Source organism: Pristiophorus japonicus, chromosome 11 (assembly GCF_044704955.1).
Source record: "Pristiophorus japonicus isolate sPriJap1 chromosome 11, sPriJap1.hap1, whole genome shotgun sequence".
NCBI classification, from domain to species: domain Eukaryota; kingdom Metazoa; phylum Chordata; class Chondrichthyes; family Pristiophoridae; genus Pristiophorus; species Pristiophorus japonicus.
Genome location: NC_091987.1, coordinates 72,066,914 through 72,073,320, shown reverse-complemented (window position 1 = coordinate 72,073,320; position 6,407 = coordinate 72,066,914).

Sequence of the window (6,407 nt, the reverse complement as noted above, 5' to 3'; positions counted from 1 at the left end):
AGCATTACGGGATCGTTTTGTTTGTGGGGTGAAAAATGATGCAATCAAAAGGAAGTTATTGACGACGGATGACTTGACTTTTGAGATTGCTTGTCAGACAGCGAGGTCGATGGGCATGGCCGAACAAGCTTCCCGAGAATTAAATAATAATTACGGTCGTCAGTCAACTGAGGTAAATCACCTGCAGGTTCAAGGTAAAAGATGGTGGGGGCCCAAAGTCTCAGAAACTGGAAATTCTAACAGAGCGTCGAAGTCGTGCTATAGATGCCTGGGACAACACATTGCTCAAAGTTGTCCATATATGAAGGCAGAGTGTTTCTTCTGCAGAAAGACTGGGCATCTTGCGAAGGCATGCCGACTGAAGGGTAAACCAGTTTTAAAAGCTATGAGTCCAGCATTCAAAGCTATGAGTAGAAATCCCAAGAGACTACATAGCATGGAAGAACAACAACAGGACGAGGAGATGTTAGAGTTACACGTCATCAGGAGCACGAGGTTAACGGACAGCGATTCGGAAAGCATCAAAATCCACATAGATGTTGCGGGATTCAAGATACCAATGGAAATTGACATGGGTGCATCCATGAGTGTAGTACCGGAGTCACTATACCACGACAAATTGCGTGATTTCCAACTGAAGAAATCCAAGATAGAGCTGTGGGGCTACTTGAGAGAGAAAATTCCTGTGGTAGGTCGTATCACCGTACGGGTGAAATATAAGGATCAATTTCAGAATTTGCCTCTAATGGTAGTGAAAGGCGACAAGTCTGCCTTACTAGGAAGAAATTGGTTGAGCTCACTGAAGCTGGATTGGAGTAAGATTTTCTGTGTGGAAGCGAGATTTTCATCAACAGATGAGGTTATCAAGAAGTATCCGAAGGTGTTCTGTGAAACGGGCAGTCCGATCCAAAGCTTCAAGGTGAGTGTCAGGGTACAGAAGGAAGCTAGATCGGTTTACTACAAGCCACGTTCTCTACCATATGCACTCAAGGAGAAAGTTGAGCAAGAACTCAAAAGACTGGAGACCGAGAACATTATTTGTAAGATAGATCGATGTAATTGGGCTACACCCATTGTTGTTGTACCTAAGTCTGATGGTTAGGTAAGATTGTGTGGTGATTATAAAGTAACCGTAAACCAGGTTCTAGAGAGTAATGTCCCCAATACATTGCCGAATATAGAAGATTTGTTCACAACACTGACAGGTGGTCAGATCTTCTCAAAACTGGATCTTACGAATGCCTACTTACAGCTTGAACTAGATAAGGAGTCCAAGTCATGTTTGACTATAAATACATGTAATAGGCCGATATCAATTTAATAGGCTACCGTTTGGAGTGTCTTCCGCCCCTGCCATATTCCAAGGGGTGATGAACCACATTTTGCAAGGTATTGAAGGGGTAGTATGTTATTTGGATGACATACTAATTTCAGCACCAAATAGGCAAATTCATAATAACATATTGGATAAAGTCCTCAAACGGCTGGAGAAGCACAGAGTACGAGTGTCTGCTCATAAGTGTGAGTTATTTAAAAACTCAGTGGAGTACTTAGGGTACAGAGTAGACAAAGATGGTTTACATCCAACTATGGAAAAATTAGATGCAATTAGAAATGCACCCACTCCCAGGAATGTCACTGAACTTCGTTTATTTTTGGGTCTTTTGAACCATTATGGGAAGTTCCTACCAAATTTGGCTACAGTATTACATCCACTGAATGAACTTTTGAAAAAACAGGTTCATTGTAAGTGGTCAAAAGAATGCGATACAGCATTCAAGGAGTGAAAAAGCAAATTGGTACAGAGCACCATGTTAGTTCTCTATGACATATCGAAGGAGATTAAGCTAGCATGTGATGCCTCTCCGTATGGAGTTGGGGCAGTAATCTCTCATGTATCACGTAGTGGGGAGGAGAGACCAATTGCTTTTGCTTCACGCACTCTCAGTGCCAGTGAGGTAATTATGCGCAAATTGAAAGGAAAGCTTTGGCATTAATTTTTGGGGTCAAGAAGTTTCAGAAATTCTTGTATGGTCATAAGTTTACCATCGTTACGGACCATAAACCCCTGACAGCAATCCTCCATCCAAAGTCCCCAGTTCCAACATTAGCTGCAGCCCGAATGCAGAGATGAGCTTTGATTTTGTCAGCATATAAATACGATATTGAATACAGACGATCAGCTGATCACAGTAATGCTGATGCAATGTCTAGATTGCCTTCCCCATCACAAGTTACACCCAATAGGGAAGAAGTGTTTTATAGAGATTGGTAGAGCAACCAAACGTGACCCAGTGATGTCAAAGGTGTATGATTATATTGCAAATGGATGGCCAAACCAGATAACAGACAAAGATACACATCCATTCTTCATTCATAGGAATGAATTATCAGTCGATAAAGATTGTATCATGTCGGGTGCAAGAGTGGTTATACCAAATAAATTCAGGTCCAAATTATTAGGAGACCTCCATGACCAGCACCTGGGAATGTGCTTGACCAAGAGTTTTGCACACAGTTATTTATGGTGGCCAGGTCTTAATAAAGATATAGAGTACATCGTGAGTCAATGTATGACATGTGAATCGGTAAGCAAGCAACACCACCAGTATCATTGCAGCCATGGAAATGGCCTCCCAGGGTGTGGCAAAGGCTACATATTGATTTTGCTGAGTTAGAAGGACAACAATTGTTCATTGTGATTGATAGCCATTCGAAGTGTGTTGAGGTGTTTCCAACGTGGAAAATAACGACAAGTAAAACATTGGACATTTTACTAAAATTATTTTCTGCGCTTGGCCTCCCTGAAGAAATTGTTTCGGATAATGGACCACAATTTCATTCAGAAGAATTTGCACAATTCACGAGCAAAAATGGTGTGAAACATACCAAGGTTCCACCATACCACCCTGCTTCGAATGGTGCAGCAGAGCGCACTGTACAAATTGTAAAACGTGCCCTCATAAAACAAATGTTAGATCCAAATCCAAGGAAATGACAGTTGTCATTGGATCACAAATTGGCTAATTTTTTGATTACATATCGAAATACTCCTCATACAACTACTGGTAGAACACCAGCAGAGTTGTTTCTCAAATGACAGCCACGAACCAGATTCTCGTTGTTAAAGCCAAATTTGGCACAGTCCGTAGAAGAGAGACAATTAAGACAGAAAGAGAATCAGGATAGAGGTAGAGTAAAAGAGAGAAGTGTGAAATTAAATCAGAAGGTGAGAGTGAAGAACCATCACCATAAATGGATAAAGTGGTTACCAGGAAGAGTGGTGAAGATATGTGGTCCTCGCACATATTTGGTAAAGATGTTTGATAATGGACAGGTTAGGTTTGTTCATATTGATCATATTTTACCTACAGACATAGAAGGAGTTGAAGGTGGGAATGATTCAATTATTTCTGACTCATCAGATAGTTTTGATATACCAGTAGCAAATCCTAAATCCAATGTACTGGAAACAAATCCAGGAGAGAATCAGAATGAAAGTCTGAGTCCGAGTCAGGAAAACAAAGAGCCTGAAGTTAAAGTGAGTTCAAATGAAAATCAAGGAAATTCCGTGGAGGAAAACATTCCTCAGGATGAGCCTTGAATGAGTGTGAAATCGACACCATATTTGGAAGGTTCTGTTCGAGAGCGAAGGTATCCTCTTCGAAACAGAAAACAAGTGGTAAAGTTAAATTTGTAAATATGAAAAAAAAAGTTTATATCCTGTGTTATGTATAAACATGAAAGTTATGTATGATGTTTGTTACGGTGGCTTCTTCATGAAGGAGGGAGAAGTGTAATGTCTGTAAGCTTGTAATGTTTGTAGCTCCACACTGTGGATGTGGACATATTGTGTACTGCAAGTGTAGGGCTAATAATAAACAGAACTAGGCAGATTTCCGGAGACTTCCGAGAGAGCTGCCTGCCATGTTAGCAAGCTGTGTGTGCTGTGTTCTGTGAATATATCATGCCCGCCAATGCACCAAGCATTTCATTGTGCATACCCATCAGCTTTGTTCCGTAGGCCACCCCATCAAAGTCCTCATCTAAGTCCTGTACAGCAGAACTGATGTGCAACCTTGGGGAGCTGGCACCTTTAAAGTACATGGCTTGTCAGTATCTGAGCTGGTGGCTGTGAGTGTGAAATCGAGTGTCGGTGCTGTGTCTTCAGCATCACTGCTTTCTTCCTCTTGCATTTCCTGCTCCTCCACCAGTGCCTGGCTAGGTTGCAGATCTTGGCTATCTGAAAGGAGAAAGGCACCAGGGTAGAGTTGTGGTGAGGGGAGGGGGTTGGGGAAACATAAGGTGCATACTTACACCATCTTCTGCTTGTAACTCAGAAGAGATTGTGTAATGAGGCGGAAGTGGGATGTGAGAAGGAGGATTAGGTAGGAGGATACTGTCATATTCAGTTGATTCAGCACCGTCACTGGCCATAGGCTCAGCAATGTCCCTCCCAAGAATGGCCAGCACTGTCTCCTCCATTGGGGTAAGGTTATGCTAACGCGCCTGTGCCCCTTCGGGTAGCCCCTGCCATGCACCACCTTCTCCTGCAAGAAAGAGGGAAGTATGTCAGTGAGTATCGTGCAATATGTTTGGGTGATGTACCTGCCATTGTTGAATAGCTGGCAGTGTATGCAAGCTGTGAGATGTGGGTGTGAGGCTTGTAGCAGTGGTAAGTGTGTGAGGGTGAGGTAAAGCTATGACTGTGAGGTATGAGTCATAATTGCTAGAGATTTTTGGTTGGTGAGTGAAGATGGGATGTGGTATGTTGAGCATTGTGTGTGGCTGGTGCTTTGGGTGTAAGGATATGGCATTTGATGGCACTGACCTTGAGCACTCTTGTGAGGTCATTAAGTTTCTTGTGGCACTACATCCAGGTTCTTGGGGCTACACTGCTGGCATTAACTACAACAGCTATCTGCCCCCCATTGCCTTTATCGAGTTTGCCTGGAGGGCCTCCTGGCTACCTACAGATACAGGATCTCTCTCCTCCTGTCCTTTTCCTGCACCAAGGTCTCCAGTGCTGCATCCAAGAACCTTGGGGCTCACTCTCTCCCCTATTCTGCCATCAGTATTTCTGCTTCCTTCTTACACTCTGTTCCCCAGCCAGTTGAATCACTTGCTGCAGCCATAATGCACCTTCCCTTTTAGAGGTGCAGGCTGCCTTTAAGAAGTGCAGGCTAGCTTTAATTGGCACTAGCCTTGCACGTAGCCATTCAGCAGTGTGTCCAGCACTGGGCCACAATCATTCTAATTAGCAGGCAGCACAAAGTTAATGTGCTGCCGGCATCGCTTTAAACGGGCTCAGATTGATCCCGCATCGCGATCCCCATGCCCGTCTACGGGGGCAGTTCAATTTTCAGCCTGTGTTGTCTTTCATCATTCAATTACCATAGAATCTTGTCCCTCCTCTCTGTGATCCTAATCCTGAGAATATTGACGAGCAAGTGTCAATGCTTAGGGCTATAATATTGTCATGGTAAATTTAATGGAGATCATGGATTGGTCACAGTAAAAATGTCAAAACTCATGGATCTCCTCAGAGATAGTGAATAAGTGTTTTGTGATTAATTCTTGGAACATAAACAAGTGATTTTTTTCCTCTGTACTGAAGCTGACATACTTGTTAAGTAATTGGAACACACTGTTGCTTGGCACGCTATATTCTACTTTAATTAATTGGCAGTGTTATGTTGGCTTTTAAAATTGCTCCTGATTGGCCTTAATAGAGTGTCATTCTATTGCAATGCAATTCATCCAGCTGAAAAATGGGAATCTAAACCAGTGGTTTGTCAACCTGGCTCAGTGGTAGCTTGCTTACCTCTATGTTAGGACATTGTGTGATCCAGTCCCACTCAGACTTAAGCATATCATCTAGCCTGATACTTCAATGTAGAATTGAAGGGGGGGGGTACATTTTTAGAGAAATTGGGCTCAGTAGCGACCATTGTTTGCGTGCTACAGGTGCCGACCGGGGACCAAAATGGTGTCTGCTGTGCATGCACACTTCTGCCACGAACCGCGCAGGATGCCAGCTTGGTGAAGGCGATAGAACGCGCGCAGGCAGGTCGTGACGTTAATCAGTGTGCAACGCTAATTTGACGCCAGTGGAGCCATTTTGGAGCTCAATGCTCCAGCAGACACCCTCTCTTCACCTCGCACAGTTGAATACGCGTTCAGCAGCAGGGAGGACCACCCTCCACAAGTGTTATTTAAAGAGATCATCAACCACTCATAAGTTAGTTGCTGGTTGATTTCCTCTGGTTATTGCTACGATTCTACAAGTGTTTGATGCTTTCCATAGTTGTTTCAAGTTGCAAAAGTCTACAGGAAGAGTTGTGGCAGGTGATAAATGTTTTTTTGCTGACTTCAAGGCTTCTGCAAAAATCAGTTGCTCACAGGCA